We start from the raw sequence: 19,362 nt of genomic DNA on the forward strand, positions 1-19,362 counted from the left end.
TTAATCATGTTCTGAACTGCTCCACACCTTGTTCTTCTTGTATCTCCACATCAGCAGCAGTGAGAGGAAGAAGAACAACAGACAAACACTCAATCCCCCCAACCACACCAGTGACCAGAAGAGAAGATGAAGCTGCGGAGACCGGAGAACATGATCAGATCTTTTCATTAGTGACACACTGTATGCCGAATATTACAATTGTACATGAAATCACTCGTTATTTCAAGACCTCTGATTTTACTCCCTGTGTCTCTGCTGATTATAACATTAATTTCATCAGAAAGATAGTGTTTATGTTTATGCATCCAGCACATTCTAATAAACCTTGTTTACTTAAAAATTAAGTGTGTTGAAAACAAACAAAACTGATAATTAGTTAATTTTAATTGCATCAGTTCATATATTGTAGTGTCTGGTAAATGTTGAACAACATGAGTGTTTACACAGTATGTATCTCACCATTAACAGACAGATTTATTCGTTCACTCTCCTGTGTGTGATTTTGGTCTTTCACTCTCTCTGTCCTACACACCAGAACTGATCCTGATCAGACTCATTCAGTCCTCTGATAGTGAGAGTGTCTCTGTTTACAGTGTAACGCTCAGACGTCTGTAACTTTACACTGTTGTTTGTACCTTTATACCACTCATATCTCCAGTCACTGTGATTAGAGTTTATCACACACGTCAGATTGACCGTCTTTCCAGTGAATACAGGACTGTCTGATGTCACAGTCAGTGTAGGTCTGGGTAAATCTGTAAAATATGAAAGCAGATAAATAATCAATTGTGAGTGTCATATCTCTTTACTTTGTGCAAGTAAAATCTCGCTCTTTACATTCTGTAGGAGCTCGTAGATTAAGTGCTAACTGAGATGCAATAACTGTCTTTATACATCTATTGTTTCGTCAGAAAAATGCCTATTTTCATGCTGTGTTATGAAGAAATAAATGTGTTCAACTAATACTTTTGGTGTAACAGCCATATCAATAATCTAATGGTAATTTTTGTCGTTTTTAACAGTCTCTGATCCTCATTCATTGTCAATGTACTGAAAAGAGAAGCCAGGACATTCAGCTTTCAGGCACAAATAAGACAAAATAAATGCATGCCATCATCAGAGATTCATTGTTTGTTTGGATGTTTTTTTAAGTGTTTTATGCTGTCATTGTTGTTATTGTTGATTCGTTATTTTTTTTTGGTGAACACAAAGTTTGGTGACTTACAAAACTGACAGCTGCATTCTGAACTGAATTTAGCTGCAGTATATACTGTACTTGGTCTTTGTGTTCATCACCTGAGATTGAGGAGTTTGGTTCAGCACACAGCTGTACGACCCTCACTATGTCTGCAGTTTATGTGTAAAGTGTGTACAGAATTTCAGCCTCCGACGCCTGAAGTGGACTGTGAACAGAATTCCATAAAAAATTCTCCACCGAATGACTGACTAAATGAAAGAATTGTCAGGACTTTTTTCAAAAGGAATTGCACATTGTATTTTCAATTGTGTTTTCCACATGTGGGCGCATAAATTGTTACGTAATCCAAATGCAATTGCAAATCTTGCATTACCGTTTGCATTTTCGCTCTCTCTGCGTCATGGATGTAACCTGCCAAAAAACTCAAATGGAATTGCAATTCCTTTCGCATTTGAATTTCCGATGTCTACACAGAAATCTGTCTATCAGTGTCAGAGGCGGGACTACTAGGGGGGCGTGTTTGTATTGGGAGGTGACGTCCTTCTTTTTTTTAAATATAATAAACAATTACAAGTTTACAGAACTAATTGGCATACAATTTACATTCCAAAAAACATCAATCAGCAAGCTGAAAAGGAGGTAAGGTTAATACAAAAACAAACACAAACAAACAAACATTCATTTTTATCTGTATTTATAAATACAGATTAAAACGGGATGAAAGAAATTTTATAATAAATTAATATTTATCATAATAAATCTAACAGCGGATTCTCCAGCTTTTTATTTTTTGTTTTCCCTAGGCCGATAAAATTTTTTAAATATTGTCTCAAATAATTCTTAAATACTATAAACATGCCAGGGGAGGATTTTAAATAATCTACATTTGTGAATAAAGTTCTTTGCTAACAAAAAATAAGACATTAATCAACAAATCTTCTTCATAGTTTCCATATTTAATATCTATAAAGGACAAGGTTCAATTTAACCCATTGCTGTCTTTAATCATCATTGCCCTTTGTCCCAGAAGACACTAGAATATTTACAAGCAAAAAAAAAATATATATATATATATATATACTATATATAGAAAATATATATTATATTATGCTCTGTATCATCTGGAGAATGAGTTACAAAATTTTACATAATATCAATATCAAAAATTAATCTAACCAAATTGTAAAACTCTACAGATGGGTTAAACATCATATAAAACGTTTAAGTGAGTTTCCTCTACTTTTGGGGTGAAATGGAAATTTCAAGTAATGAGGTTTAATATGCTAAACTTTTTTTTTTTTTTTGTCAACAGAAAATGTCCAAATTATTTCAAGTAAAGCCCCTGTAGGGAAACAAAACATTGTTAAGACTTGCCTAATATAAACATTTGTACAAATTCTTACTTTTACATTTTAGTTTGCCCTAAGTATAGTGCCAGTCGGTAAGATTGGTGTAAATTGACTATAATAATAAATAACCTTCTCAATAATAGTTTTAATTCCAGAGGGATGGCAGAAATTACTGTGGAAAAATCTAAGTTTTGGATGGCCACGCAATAAAAAACAAGTGGTTAAACAAAAAGAGGAAGCATTGTTATACATAAACCTGACACATCAACAGTAAAGAGATGCAGGGAAAACCACGAAAATAATTTCTACAAACCAATACTCAATAACCAAGATTTATTTTCTGTATAAAAATAATGACGACAATCTAAATGAACAAAGTGGTGTAAATATTGAGGAGTAGATTAGTAAAATAACATTGATGAAAATTAGAGAAATTCAATAAAACTAGCAAAGAACTACGAAATCAATTCACATAAGAATTCATCTACAAAAAACTGGTATAAACAAACAACAATTGTTTGTAACAGAAAACTCTCTGGATTGGATAATTGATCTCGTACAACCATTAGTTTACTGCCGCATGCAAATAAAAGGGAAAATAATGCAATATACCTCAACTCTATAATAACAAGTCATAAGATTAACCTAATATCATTTTTCTTAATAAAATGGAGTCTTATTTTTTCAAATAAAGTATACAAGGAAACATTATATTTGAAACTATGAGAAGACTTAGAGCACCTGTTGGATAGATTAACCTTGACCAGAACTCACTTTAGACAACCATACTCTACAAAAAAAGAGAGGTCTCTTTGTAACCAATTGTTTAGAATTTTTTATTTTTTCTAAAAAATTACTTTCCATGCATTCCTCTGAATTTCTTGTAATTATCATTCCTAAATACTTAGTGGAATTTTTAACAGGAATATTAAAGATAGAAGTGTGATCACAATTATGAATGGGTATAAGCTCACATTTGGACATATTTAAATGGAGTTCTGACGCTTTAGAAAAAAAATAAACTAGAGAAATAGAAAGGGAAATTTGATTTGCATCTTGTAAAAAAAGAGTGGTATCGTCTGCTAACTGACTAATACCAATAATCATATTAAATACCTTCAATTTGTTAACACTTGAATCATGAATAATTAAATGAGCCAACAGATCTGTTGCAATAATAAACAAAAGAGGGTAAAGGGGAGACCCTTGTCTTACACCACTGAATAATCATAAACCTTTTAGATGTACCTAGCGGAAGAGATATTGAACTATTTATATCCCTGTAGATCATCCTTATGACATTTACAAACTTGTCACCGAAACCAAAAAGACTGAAGAGCATGAAATAAAAAAGGGTGCTCTAACATATCAAAAAGCTTTTTGAAATCCAAACTCACTATAATCCAACATATCCATAATCAATCATAATATTATTATGAATGGAGCGCCCGACAAAAAGCCTGATTGAGATTCACTGATTACCGTATTTATACCTTTTTTAAGTCTGTTGGCAAAAATGTGTGCAAAAAATGTATAATCCGTATTTAACAAAGTTAGCCTGACATTGGGTTATCTATATATCTAGAGTCTTTATTGGGTTTAGGTAATAGCATTAATCAGCCCTTGTCTCTGTGTAGAGCTTAATGTGCCTTCTTCAATAGACTGTAGAAAAGCCTTAAATAATACTTTTTAAATCATTCCAAAAAAATCTATAAAAGTTAGTAGTCATCCCATCTGGACTGGGTGATTTATTTAATTTGAGGTTTTTCACAGCTAAATCCATTTCCTCTATTTGCAAATCTTCATCACAAAGGTTTTAAATTAAGCTATCAATATGAGGAATAAACTGTTGTATTCTTTCAAAAAAACAAATTACAATCTTCTTGAGAAAAATTGGTAGAATACAGATCCTTATATAACTTGAATATCTCATTACTTATTAATCTAGGGTCGGAAATTTCTGTTTTGTCAATTATCATTGACAATATTAGCATTTTTAGCTTGCCTTCTTTTCAAGTCTGTAAAAATATGTAGTACTCCTCTCTCCCTCTTCAATCCATCTAGCTCTTGACCTAATATACGCTCCTTCTGCCTTTCTAATATATATATTGTCCAATTTTGTTTGTAGTATTAAAATATTATTTTTTTCCTCTTCAGATAAAACCTCTTTACTACAATGTTTATTTATTTGATGAATAAGAGTATTTTCATCTTGACTTTTAACCTTTGCTAACATTTTACTATATTTAATGGAAAGTTCTCTGATTTTAAGATATTCCCATCTATTTATATGAGAGGAAAGTGTTGTATCATTTGTAATTTTCTGAATTAACTCTTTTATCTTATTACAAAAACCTTCATTAAACAGTAAATCCGCATTAAATTTCCAATAATCTTTATTCCTTGAAATTTCCGATATTGGTTTAAATGAGATATCAATACTACAATGGTCTATAAAAGCGGGCTGGAGCAAATGGAACATTCCTTCACATAATTGATCAATTGATTTGACACAAGCCAAAAGTCGATTCTAGATTTACTTGAGAAGAACTGGAGTTCATTCATGTATATACGTTTCAAATAAGGATTCAAATGTCTCCATACATCTAACAGACTTAATTTTGCATATAACTGAGAAATAAGTGCATTAGGTTGTTGCTAAGTAGCATATTTGGATGGGTATCGATCAATAACCTCCTCTGAATTTTACAATATTAAAAGTCGCCACCCAAAATAATATTATTAGTTGGATATAAAGTTCTTAACTCTACAATAATATCTAAAAAGCTCCGAGAACAAGCTGATTAAAAAGTGTCATACTATTTATACTCGGTATATATTAATTCAAATAAAAAGATCTTTTCAATATTTAACAAGTAGCCACCCAATGCTACATTCAGATCAACACTGAGTTTGTAATTATTTTTCAGGAGATTTGTTTTAAAAAAACTCGTCCGCCCTATATTAGTTTCCATGATTAATTGATTTAAAAAAAGATCTTTTCAATATTCAAACTTAACACGGCATTACCCAATGCCCATTCAAATTTTTACAGAATAGGAACATAGCTTTTTTTCTTTTAAGTGAATTTTGTAATCCCCTGACATTAAGTGGAAGTGATCAGAAAGGCGGTATTTTAACAGAAAACATACAAGATCAACACAAAAAACTACAAGCTAAATAAAAAAACAAAAACACAAATTGGAAAATAAACAAGTAGCCTAGTTACAAGTTTTCTTGTTTGAATGTTTCTAGAAGCACTAACCCATACCTCACTGCCCGGTCTCTCTCAAACGTAACATATATCATGACAGATACACTCCAGTGATAATATAGCGAGAAATCGACTAGATAACATTTATTTGTCTCCCTTCGATATAACCATGTGCACCTCTGAAGAAAGCTTTTTTCCCTTCTTCCCTTTTTCTATTTGAGGACCACAGGCGCGGCCAGGCATTCGGTCCTCCTTGTCAAGTCTTCCACAAATCTTACTCCTCGATCTTTGCACACTGAAGAGTTCTTTGTAAAGCTTTCAGATCTCCTCTCTATATTTCCTCATTGTGAACTGTACTGTCGTTTATCTCTGTTTTCCATGTTCTTTTTTTTCCCAGCGTGATGCACAGAGTCAATGACATCCTCCAACTTGTGAACCAGATGTGGAGCTATCTCACCGATGAGCCCATGAAACCTCTCTCACGGGGATCTTACGTCAGATTTCTCCTGCAGGCCGTTGATCACGGAGATCCCATCTTTTCTAACGCTCCAATTCCACCATTCTGTTCCTCAATTCGGTTTGCAGTTTTATTCCCAGTGTCGCGAATTTCTTTTCTTTATTTCTGCATTTTTTCTCATTTTTACAGTCTTTTATCTCCGCTGCATTAAAACTCAACTGCCTTCGAAATTTCTGCAATCGCTGACACTATTTTTCCGCATCTGATCCATTAAACTTCCATCTTACGGTCTTGAGTGTCAAAGCGTGTCGATAAAGTGAGCATTGATAAGCTTGTAACAAGACCACATTTGGAATCTCTTCCTCATCAGATTTCCAACTTCTTCATCGCTAACTTTCGTGAGGTGATATGGGAACAATCGCGCGCCGTTTCTCAGATTACTACCGTTACCTTTTTCCATGTTGAGTGAAGTGGACTCCACATTTACCCCTGATCATATCTCCGCCCGGTGCAATAACAATTTTAGGCGTTCTGTCGTGTCTAGAAAATTATATAATTTAAGATGCTGTCTTTATAAGCTTTACATAAAGAAAAAGCAGCGAGTGCCTGTAACTAGAGAAATAACAGTAATCAAAACTTCGGAGATTGCGAGCCGTGTCAATGTAAAATGTCGCTGCCTAGCCGCCATTTCGCCCGGAAGTCAGCTGCGTCCTTGAAGGCTGCATTTGAAGGCCGATCAGCGTCCGCGGCGCGGCTCGGCACGAAGCCCTGTCGCATGAATTTGAATCGCGACTTCAAATGCGACCTCCGTTTCTCTCATAGACAGTAAAAGAAATGGACACAAAGCGACCCCATTGGATTCAATGGGGAGACAAGTGAAGTCAATTAGAAGCCGCACTTCCTGGGGGTGGAGTGTACTGCGCAGACTCAAACTGAGCTTGATGGCGTAGATGTGACGTGAGCAACCTGTCTGACAATTGTAAGAGTCTTCTAATAGCTGTGCCAAGAGAAATCTGAATCACCCACCGAATCTTGCAGAGACGGCGGCGTGAACAGGGAGCAAATTTTGGTAAGTATTCTGATTAATTATTTTGTCATTTTGCATAGTATTTATTTATTTTTAAAATTTAAGCGCCAGTATGCCATATTAAGTTAAGATTGCCTGCGAGCTTCTCCTCCTGTCCATCACGGTAATTTCTCTACTGTGCGACAGAGAGTGCAGGTTATGGCCTCTGTCGTTAGCCTGTTTTTTACAAAAACTGCTTCTCTGAGGCCATAACGTAAGATACAAGATAATGGAGCCTTTTATACATTTTTCGTGTCTCTTTAGAAATAATTAATGGACAAATGGAGTCTTTAAATGCCTCAGATGTAAAGTTATTAAGCTGTCAAAGTGGCCTTAAAAATGAATGGGAGTCAATGGAATACTAACAGCAGGTGGGTGTCCGCTAATCAATGGCAGCGCCGCGGCCGGGGAAGCTTCAATAAAATATGAAACCCTGCCCCCCTGGTTTCTCCTGCAAATGAAGGATACATGAGATGGATCCTTCACAGCCTATCCTATCCCAGAATTCATAAGCACGGTGGCGATGGGACTTTTATTCAAATAAAATAGCAGGTGTATTGTTCTTTGCGGTGCGGGACGGATACACTTAGAAATGGTAAGTATTTTGTTTTAATTTACTCGATAGCTATGACATCAGTTAAAAGTCATGAGTCCTGAAACAAATGTGATCAGATCATTTGTTTAGGTTGGTTCCTGGGCAGTTCTGATTCTAGGGTTCTTGTATTTATGAAATTGAGTGCTGATTTGACAAGTCCTGTACTTGAGACAAAACTAGCCATTGTGGATCGGAGGTAAGGCATTACTCATCTGTAATATTTCACTGACCCTTGTTTCACAACATTTAGCCTCCCCCATATATAATGCCCACATACTAGGACAAGTTGCCTAAAGGCTACTTAATAATCAAGGCTTTCACATTCGTATTTGTTTATTTTATTTTATTATTGTTATTTTATTTTTTATATGATTTGTTTCTCGTATTACAGATATTTGGTACTCACTCTTTCCTTTCCGTCTACGTAACCTTGGGTAAATCTTCGTTTAAACTGGGTTTTATTTTAGGGCAAATACTTGATGATCCAGGAATATGATTTCTGAAGTATTTGTCCTGACTGCATTATTCCTGCTTTCATATTTTCCTAAACCTTAAAATAAATGCAGCCCTGTCTTAATAATTTTTCTTTCCTTTTTCTCTTCATTTTAGGACCAGTTCTGGAGAAAATTGTGCTTCTGGTAAACTTGAAATGAAATGTACTTAAGGTATGAAGAGTAAAAGTAAGCCTATTTATTTCTGCAGAAAAAAAAACTTCGTATATGATGGTCTTTCATTAATGTTACCGCTGCACTAAAGCTGCATTTTACTTCTGCATATGTTCAAGGTTGTTACATTTAAAACACTTTATATAGGCCCAGTGTTGGGCAGTTTAATGTACAACAGTGCATGATGATTATAAATGACCGTGTTTTTGTATGTGTAGGCTTTCTGTCCTGTGAAAAAAAAAAAAAAACTCAGTAGCCTTCTTCTCATTTGTATGTGAAAACTTAAGGAATGTATTTCGTTACACTCCACCACTTTGTTTAGTTAGCAGATGAAAACAAACTAAGGTTTATTGCTAGAATATTTAAAACAGTTTTGCTACAACTGCTAACCATATAAGGCTGCTTCCGAGCCTCAGACCGTTCTAATCACGGAGGCTGCTGTTGCCGAAGCACTCAGTTAAAAAAAAAAAAAAAAAAAAAAAAAAAAACCGGTAAAAAAAAAAAAAAAAAAAAAAAAAAAAAAAAAAAAAAAAAAAAAAAAAAATAGACTACTGAGGGACTGTTCTTGTTGCCTAGCAACTGCGACAGCTGCCGTTGACGAGCGGCGGTAACGTTTGTAAGTGAACTGTTCATTTTCAGCTGCATAAAACTAAACGGGGTTGAAAACCTGTTTAAATATGTTCACCATGGTCCATTTATGTACATAATAATCAATAATACAATAAGTAACATAACAAAACATTTTGTGTAAGATATAAGTCATTTAATTGCTTTATATTTTGTATTTTGTAGTTGCAGTGCACGTCTGCAATATAATATAAAACTTTTTTGTCTCTTAGAAACGCACATTTGGTATGCATTAGGATGCAGATGTAAATTAATGTTCATTCTTAAAAACAGTAACATCTGCAAATATTCTAACAATCTAAATTTTATATGGTGAAATTGAATTATTCTGACTGTTTGAGTTTTATTAAAATTAAACCACTGTTCTAGATCATCATAAACCACAGTTAAAATCACACATACAGCACTTGAAATACCATGGTAAAAAATGTAACTATGTGCCTATGGTTTCTAGTATGAAAAAACAGTAGAAAAAAATAAACTTAAATACACAAAACACTATAAATTAATGACAATAAAGACTGCTATTAATATTTAATCACTCCTTTAATACATTTAATTCATGTCTACTTTAATTATATAATAAAATTCAATATAAATATCCCACATTTCTGCCACAATACCATGGTGCAGTTAGGGTTACTACAGTAAATTCAAGGTAAATGATGGTGATTTGTGGATTGGAAAGTCTTTGTTCGTTTGCGCTCAGTGTTTCTTCTGTTTGTCAGCACTGTTTCATCTGGTTTTAATCTCGTTTAAATCAGCGAGTCTATTTGTGTTTCTTCTCTGAACTGAAGCTTCACTGATGGATCTCACAACTGTTTTTAGTGACCACATCTGCTCTAGTGATAAACATTATATCAATCTTTTATAGAAATATTGTTTTCGTTTTATCGAGGAAAATCATATCACGATAAAAAGTTAGTCTAGAGCCCTGTACAGGACTGTCTGGAGTCACAGTCAGTGTAGATCTGGGTAAAGCTGTGAAGAAGATGGAGCTCTTTCAGTGAACTAGTCAGAAACATGATCTGATCATCTGAGTTCCTGTGTTTGTGTGACACTGATGTTAAAGAGGAGAGATGTGGAGAGTGATGATTAAGTAGAACTATTTCCACTAGTAAAGGACAATGATAGTTTAAACTGTTTCATACTTTAACAGAGACCCTTAGCTGGGATGAGGTTGTCTCGTGGCTCACAAGAGGCAAAATATATTGAAGTTAATGTGAGAAGCCCCTGAATATATTTTTATGAGCAGAAATTTCCCATTTGTTGCGGAATAAAGAGTCATTGAGCACGCTACAGAAGTTCAGTGTCCATTTGTCTTTTGCACACAACTAAACTAATTATTTTTTCTCTATAAACATACATTTGCATAGACGGGTGAAAACAATCAATTGATTTTGTAAATGTGACATTCATTAAGCACCAGGTTTGCACGGCTTACTTCTGCGTTGAAAAATAAGCTGGAGGCGTACTTGTCAGAGTTACACTCGATCTTGGAGCACATGCACAAAAAAACTGCCTGCTGCCAGAGAGATTGTGCAGGAGGATGAGGATCTTCTTTCAAAGCTAGCTTGCTATTGCTAGCCTTTTTTCCAAATCCACCTACCCTAACTTTAATTGAAAAGCAAATCTGAATGATGCACTATTTTAGCTTTAATTAACATGTACAATTGACCATGACACCCTCACCTTATATTATTACAGAAAAGTCGCTCACTCAACACTGAGTTATAGCTGCAGTCATGTAATGAATGTCGTGTCTGAACTATCTGATGCACCAAATCACACCCTGATAAAGAGGCTGACTGCCACAAAGTGTTTTATGTATTTTGAAAATACAAAAATACTAATCTTAAATGTATTTATATAATTTTTTGTTTAGTTATTTAGTTTAATCCATTATTCATTTGTATTATTTTACTTACTTCACCTGCTTGTGCAATGCTTGCTATTGTTGTTTAATCTTATAATTGTTTGGTTTCAAAAACATATTTGCCTCCGTGAGAAAGAGAACGTCTATATTTCAAGGTTTTTAACGTCACAGATTGATGTTGTTTAAAACAGCTCTGTCTCAGGATCTGATAAAGTGACTGGATGGAGATCTGTTCTAACAGTCACATGCTCAGACAAACAGCTAAATGTAGTGTTACATCAGGAAGGGACTAGAATAAGATCCTCAATGCAGAGAGCAACAGAGACACACCAGAACAGAAATATTCATGATACGGCTTAGTTAAAAATACAGAATTATATTAGACCCATATGATTTCACTCTGTCCCTCACTACATGCATTTAAAATGTTTTAATTACTGAATTTTATAATTTTATAATTATTATTAATTACAATTAATAAACGAAGAAGCTTGAATGTGTGATCTTCTGGATTCACCACATTTGATCTGCCATTACCATATTTCATACTAAATTAAATGTCTAAACTTTTATTTTGGTTTATCTACATTTTATATAGTATCTACTGTCACATTTTTGTATTGTGATGTTATGACACAACATGTTGTTCACTTTCGAAAGCTTTAGTCGATGCTGCGCTGCTCAGCGCATTGGGAAACGTCTTGTTCGTGACCAGCTGTGAATAATGTGTGTAACACGTCGATAGAATTGACCCGGCGGGTAATACAGCCTCGGTTGATGACGTCATCGGAGCGCGCCCGCAACACGGGGCTATATATAGATAAGCCACAGGTGCATCAACAGGTCTTTTGTCTTCAGATCATTCTGTGCATGTGTGCGTCAGGAAGATTCTTTTTTTCTGCTACAGGTCTTCGTAGGATGAGCCAACGAAACGGTAAGTGTTGTGTTCCTCCATGCTCTCTTCCTATGTATGAGCTGCATATACATGATTACTGTTTTTGGTTTGTTTGGGGGAAGAGCATGCGGTTCTGGCTTTAGAGACAGGCGAGTGCGAGCATTGTGAACTGCTATCAGTGAAGATGCTTTGTGCTCGTCTGAACTATTTTCAGACCGCACCCACCTTTTCGTCGAAGGGCTCTTGTGTGGATCTGCGTGATGGGCGAGCGACGGGCTCGTTCCCTTTCGCTTACGGTGTCACCAGATCCACGCATCCTCTCTCAGATCTCGAAGCGCGCTCCGGTGCTTCTTCGGTTCAACGAGGAGGATGATATATCTCTTGGGTCTTTGGGCCATGAGCAGCCCGCCTCTGAGCGTTCCTCTCGCGCGAGAGGAAATCGGTCGAGGAACTGCTCGAGTTGGTTACTAGCGCGGTGGACAGGCTGCAGCGTGACTGGCCACGCGAACAAGAGACCCCCAAACGTAGTAAGCTGGAGGATAGGTTTCTCTTCCCTTTTTCGAGGACCTCCATGATGAGCTATCGAAGTCATGGAGCAAACCGTATACTTCCCACATCTTTGTGCCCTCGACGTTGACTTTTTCAACTATCGTGGATGCAAAGTCGCGGGGGTATTCGGAGATGCCTCGGGTTGAAGAGTCACTTGCGAGCTATCTCTCGCCTGAATCTGCATCCTCGGTTAAGAAACCTACTCTCCCCACTAAACCTTGTAGAATAACATCATTGCTAGTGGGTAAAGCTTACCAAGCTGCAGGCTGACCTGTTGAAGGACTTGAGTGTGGGCAGTACAATCGACGAGGAAGCGTTCGCTGAGCTTCGTCGGGCCACAGATTTGTCACTCCGGGCGACCAAGCAGACGGCTCGTGCCATTGGCCGGTCTATGTCAGCTTTAGTCAGCACGGAGAGGCATCTGTGGCTTAATTTGACGGGGCATTAAAGAGAAGGAACGTTTGTTTCTTTTAGACTCTCCTATCTCTCCATCTGGCCTGTTTGGCAATTCGGTTAATACGGTCATCGACAGGTTTAGGGAAGTAAAGAAACATGAAGAAGCGTTCGTTCAGTTTCTTCCTCGCCGCACTCAAGGGGGAGGGGCCATCAGCCACCCAGCCTCGCCCGGTCCTTCAAAAACCAGGGAGGTTAAAAAAGCAGAGCGGGGCGGACCATGCTCCCCTCGTAGGGATTGGGGACAGTTTCGCCATGCTCAGCAACCTCCCAAGCCAGACCTCAGGACTATCATTAATAAGAAGAGGAAGTCCTGACACTCTGGCGCCTGTGCTGGTGGGGGTAGTCCCTCACGGGGTGGTGTGCGCTCGAGAGCTTTTCGCCCCGCCCCGTTACCCTAACAAAACCCCTCCATCCCCGCCGCTTCTTGTGCTTCAGGGGGCGGTGGTTTCCAGTGAGATATTAGATGTTCCAGTGTTTCCTGCCGTCATTCAGGACACGGAACATCTAACATCCCCTCAAAAGGAAGTATTAAAATTGGTACCACTCTCAGAGAGTCTGGCAGCGTGGAAACTTCTGCCGGGCATTTCTGCGTGGGTGTTGAGCACAGTATGGATAGGATACAGGATCCAATTTATTCGTCATTGTAACGATAAAAACTCCATAATGACAGGAAGACGGAGGCAGGAACCGGCGAACCTTTAAATAAAACTTTAATGACCAAATAAACATAAAATAGCGCGTCAGCCCCTCACGGGCGACTGCCGCGCACAAACAAAAACCAAACACAAAATAAAACCCAGGCCTGGACCTCTCTCGTCCTTCACTGTCGTCGCTCCTCTCTTGTATCCTCCGTGGGACTCGAGACCGGTGAGTGGAGCAGGTGTCGCTCATTTCCCAATCACTCTACCGGATCCAAGAGCCAATCCTCAAAGGCAAATAAAAGTGACGCGCCGCGGCGGGCTTCGTACGCTATCTCTGTGGCTCAGACCCCGGTTCCTTGCTTTGTGTCACTCTATGGGGACAGTGTGGTGTCGGAGTGTTATAAAAAGATGTGTCTCCCTGATGGGCTGGAGCAGTCTTGGATGGCCACCCAGCTCAAGGGGAATGGGGGGGGGGGGGTCATCAGCTCGATTGGCACATCAATTGCCTCAAGCTGATGGCCATATTTCTGGCTCTGAAATATTTCCTCCATCATTTGAGAGGCTGTCATGTCCTAGTACGGGTGGACAACACAGCAACAGTCCCTTATATAAATCACCAGGGGGGTCTGCGCTCACGCAATCTGAACAAGATAGCGAGGCAGATTTTTCTTTGGGCCCAGGACAAGCTCCTGTCACTCAGGGCAGTTTACATTCCAGGCGTTTGAATGTGGGAGCAGATTTACTGTCCAGACAGACACTACCGACGGGGGAATGGAAACTCCACCCAGAGGTAGTGAAACCGATTTGGAGAAAATTTTACGAAGCGGAGGTGGACCTCTTCGCCTCCCATCAGACAGCGCAATGTCCCCTCTACTTCTCTCTGAGTCACCCAGCCCCCCTGGGTCTGGATGCAATGGCGCACACATGGCCCAAAATGCACCTGTATGCGTTTCCTCCAGTTTCTCTGCTCCTGGGAGTCCTAGCCAGAGTTCGCCAACAAGGGTCTTGCCTCTTGCTGATAGCGCCACGTTAGCCGAACAGAGTATGGTTCTCAGAGATAATATCTCTCCTTGACGGCTCGCCATGGGCGATTCCGGAGATGAGGGACCTTCTGTCTCAGACAGGGGGCACGATATTCCATCCCAGGCCCGACCTGTGGAATCTTCATGTTTGGCCCCTGAAGGGTACCAACTGAGGATCACAGGGCTTTTGCCGGATGTTATTGATACCATTCTTAGTGCTAGGGCTTCCTCCACCAGACAGAGTTATGCCAGTAAATGGGGTGTCTTTAATAGGTGGTGTGTGGTACAAAATGTAGATCCAGTCAACTGCCATATTTCTTCAGTTCTGGACTTCATACAAGAGAAATTGTCAACAGGCCCTGCTACTCTTAAGGTTTATGTGGCCGCTCTTTTGGCTTGCCACGCCTTGATTGACGGGATGCCACTCTGAAGACACCCTCTGCTCTCTCGCTTCCTTCGTGGGGCCAGACGACTGAGGCCTACAGTAAAAACCAAGATGCCTTTTTGGGACTTAGCTATAGTTCTCGAGGGTCTGGTTGAAACCCCCTTTGAACCTTTAGAATCAGCGTCTGATAGACTTCTGACTCTAAAAATGTTTTTTCTCATGGAAATAACTTCTTTGAAGAGAATTGGGGATATGCAGGCTCTGTCTATCTCACCATCATGCTTAGACTTTGCCCCTGGGAGCATGAAAGTGATTTTGCATCCTCATCCTGATTACATGCCTAAGGTTCCATTTTTGGCTGTAAATCCAGTCATTCTAGAGGACCTTCTGCCCTCCGCCGTTCACAACGCCGGAGCAGGAGAAATCTTATAGACTGTGTCCAGTCCGTGCTCTTCATACTTACGTCCACCGCACTAGCCAGTGGCGTAAGTCGGAGCAACTGTTCGTCTGTTATGGTGCTGGTAACAGAGGAGCAGCTGCCAACAGGCAGACCATGTCTCACTGGGTCAGGGATGCTATTGCTTTGGCTTATGAGGCGCGCGGTCAAGCTTCGCCTATAGGTGTTAGAGCTCACTCCACAAGGGGGGTCGCCTCCTCTAGTGCTTTAGCAAGGGGTGCCCCCTTACAACAGGTTTGTGATGCGGCAGGTTGGTCCTCTCTGCACACATTCATAAGATTTTATAGTTTGGATGTCCATGCTACTCCGGGCTCTCATGTCCTTGAGTCAACATCACAAGCTAATGTCTGAGGCCTTCTTGTGGTTTGGTAGCACACCTGCACAACCTTAGTGGTCCAGACATTTTCAAGCATTGTGGCGTGGGTATTCTCGTTCCCAATGCGCTGAGCATCTACGCTCATATTAGTCTGTTTCTCTCTTATTCCGAGGTCACCGTGGCCACCAGATCCAGTCTGTATCCAAGTCAGATGGTCACTGCAGTCACCCGGATCCAGTACGTATCCAGACCTGATGGTGGATCAGCACCTGGAAAGGACCTCTACAGCCCTGAAAGACAGCGGAGACCAGGACTAGAGCCCCAGAGACAGATCCCCTGTAAAGACCTTGTCTCAGACGACCACCGGGACAAGACCACAGGAAACAGACGATTCTTCTGCACAACCTGACTTTTCTGCAGCCTGGAATTGAACTGCTGGTTTCGTCTGGCCAGAGGAGAACTGGCCCCCCAACTGAGCCTGGTTTCTCCCAAGGTTTCTCTCACTGATGGAGTTTTGGTTCCTTGCCGCTGTCGCCTCTGGCTTCCTTAGTTGGGGACACTTCATTTACAGCGATATCGTTGACTTGATTGCAAATTATTGCACAGATACCATTTAAAACTGAACTGAGCTGCATGATGACATCACTGAATTCAATGATGAACTGCCTTTAACTGTCATTTTGTATTATTGACACACTGTTGTCCTAATTAATGTTGTTCAGTTGCTTTGACGCAATCTTTTTTGTTTAAAGCGCTATATAAATAAAGATGACTTGACTTGACTTGAGCAGCGCAGCATCGACTGAAACTTTCGAAAGGGAACGTTCCCGGTTACTTAACTGTAACCTTGTTCCCTGAGAAAGCGGAACGAGATGCTGCACTGCGTTGCTGTACTGAAATATGTCCCAGGACTGCTCTTCAGACAAAATGTCCTGTTGATGCACCTGTGGCTTATCTATTTATAGCCCCATGTTGCGGGCGCGCTCCAATGACGCCATCAATCGAGGCTATATTACTGCCAGGTCAATTCTATCAATGCGTCACACATATTTTTCACAGCTGGTCACAAACAAGACGTTTCCCAATGCGCTGAGCAGCGCAGCATCTCGTTCCCGCTTTCTCAGGGAACAAGGTTACAGTTAAGTAACTGGGAACGTTCCCAAAGAAAGTAGGGGTGGAAGAAAAAAAATCGATGCATTGCGATTCTCTCTCTGAGAAATTGCAGAATCAACTCTGAGCTTAGTTTTTAACCAGTGGACTTATATATTTAAAATATGAACCTCACTAACAGAAGGCTGCTTTCAATTTCAAATGCTGACGTGCGCTTTGTGACGACTGCTCATGCATGCGGCTGTGCGCGACTCAGTGTAAGTGGTTTAATGGACTTGCGTCTCAAAATGGTTTTATGATGCAAAATTAATTTAAACACGGCCAGTTAATAATATTAGGGCTGTCACCCGTCCCTTAAAATAAGGAATCGTCCCGTATTTAAGGTAAAATGATTTGTCCAGTATTTTACAAAGGCCAACACATATTTTAATAAACAAATAAGTATTTTGCACTATAAGTTATATAATAAGTTTATAAAATTAATAACAATTATAATGAAACAAATTTAATAAGAAGTAGGCTATTAGATAAGCTCATTTGCGCGTGATTTTAGCATCTTTGTTTCCATAGCGACGGATTCTCTAGAACGCACGCCATTAAAGCCCTTTCACACGAGCGCAGCACGCGGTAAACAAACCTGCGCAGATTAAAACATCTAGGAAATCACATCTGCCCTCTGAACACAAGACTCTCCAAATGTAGCGCTGAACGGGAAAGTTATCAATGTGTCTGTTCAGTAACTAATGATGAAAGCAGAGAGACATTTCAGCTGTTCACGGTGGACTGTCTGACTTAAAGGGACAGTTCACCCAAAAATGTAAATTGTGTCCTCGTTTACATACCCACAAGTTGTATTAAACCCAAAATAATTTTTTTCTTCTGTTGAACATAAAAGAAGATACTTTAAATAATGTGTGTAACCAGACAGTTTCTGGTCTCCAATGACTCTGATGTTTTGTTTTTTACCTTACTATGGAAGTTACGACCATCAAGCTGTTTAGTTGAGACACATTCTTCAAAGTATTTTCTTTTGTGATCAACAGAAGAAGAACTTTATGCAGGTTTAGAACAGCCTGGGTAAATTATGACTACTTTCATTTTTGTGTGAACCATACCATTAAAGTGACAGACACATCCGTGCTTCTAAAGGTATAGGCCTATTGTTTTATTAACATTATTATATTCCATACATTATCAGAGCTTGGTAGACATAATTATTTTATTTTTAGATATGATTAGAAAGGTAAATTAATATATTATAATTAATGTTATGCCCTAATCATTAATTTATTATTGATATTAATCATAAATATATACCTAATAAATAATCATATATTTCATAAATAATTTGGTGTTTTAAAAAGTTTTGAAAATTGTAAATTGTTTAGATAAAAATGGGACAAATAATAATTACATAATACGGTAATTGAAGCGAATTAATAAAAAAAATAATAATAATAAAATCATCCCATCCGCAACAACTGAGACTAATAATAATAATTAATAATTATAAATAAGCAAATGTAAAAACAAAAACAATAATAATGTGTTCTGCTGCAAGTTTACATCGTTGAACATGTTTTCTCATGGTTTTATTGTTGAGCTCTGAGTTCTTCACTGATTATTTGTGTCCTTCACTCTGAAAATCATTCACAGTTCTTGAATGGAAAACGTTCAGATAATCTTAAATACTGAAAGCACTCTTTGTTTGTTGTTTGTAATATGTTTCTATGCTCCTCTTTATTATTTGCTACTTGCTTGAATGTTTTGAAGTTATATTAGTTTAAAATTCTTAACATACAACTGTTTTAATTATATTTTTCAAGTTGTAATTATTTTTAAATGTACTAAATTACTTATGTAAGGATATGTAAATGTAAGGATTTTAAGATTATCAAGTCGGTAAACTAATTAATTAATAAGGGGAAAAAAGTAGATCAAGAATTGTTCTGGAATCGGATCGTGACTCCCAGAATCTGAATCGGATCGGATCGGATCGTGAGGTGACTAAAGATTCCCACCCCCTACTAGAAAGTGTTAAAGATGGATACGGTCACTGGAAAATCTTTAATATTACAATTTACATGACATTAAATGAGAACCTCTTAAAAAAAAAAACTGCAACACGCTCAAGATGTGAGTCTGTGAACAGAGTGACTTGAGTCTCGATGTATGACTTTGTAAGGGTTTTTGTTCTGTTTAATTGTAGTTTTTCAGTGTTCCTGTTTTTCCCCCGGGTACCTGAGTTCCCTAGTTAGTGTTCTTGGGTGTTAGTTAGTTCCACACATCTGTTCTGTTCTTCATGATTACACTCTTTCTAGTATTTAAGCACTTCCCAGTTCTCTGTCTGTCCTCTTCTTACTCCTGAGTTTTCCTGTTCCTGTAGGATTTACTTGTTAAAAGACTGTTTCTTGATCTTTCTATCTTCATGCACCTCATTACAATCATGACAGACGTCACAGTTAGCTGGTTCTGTTCATGCAG

General features: G+C 38.4%; 1 protein-coding gene across 1 annotated transcript in view; it reads right to left on the minus strand.

The window, feature by feature from the left end:
- LOC109078437 (leukocyte immunoglobulin-like receptor subfamily B member 3) overlaps positions 1 to 19,362 on the minus strand; it is a 351,195-nt gene that overhangs the window by 138,201 nt on the left and 193,632 nt on the right. The window lies entirely within an intron of this gene.

The sequence above is a fragment of the Cyprinus carpio genome, chromosome A7, assembly GCF_018340385.1.
Source record: "Cyprinus carpio isolate SPL01 chromosome A7, ASM1834038v1, whole genome shotgun sequence".
In the NCBI taxonomy this organism is placed as follows: domain Eukaryota; kingdom Metazoa; phylum Chordata; class Actinopteri; order Cypriniformes; family Cyprinidae; genus Cyprinus; species Cyprinus carpio.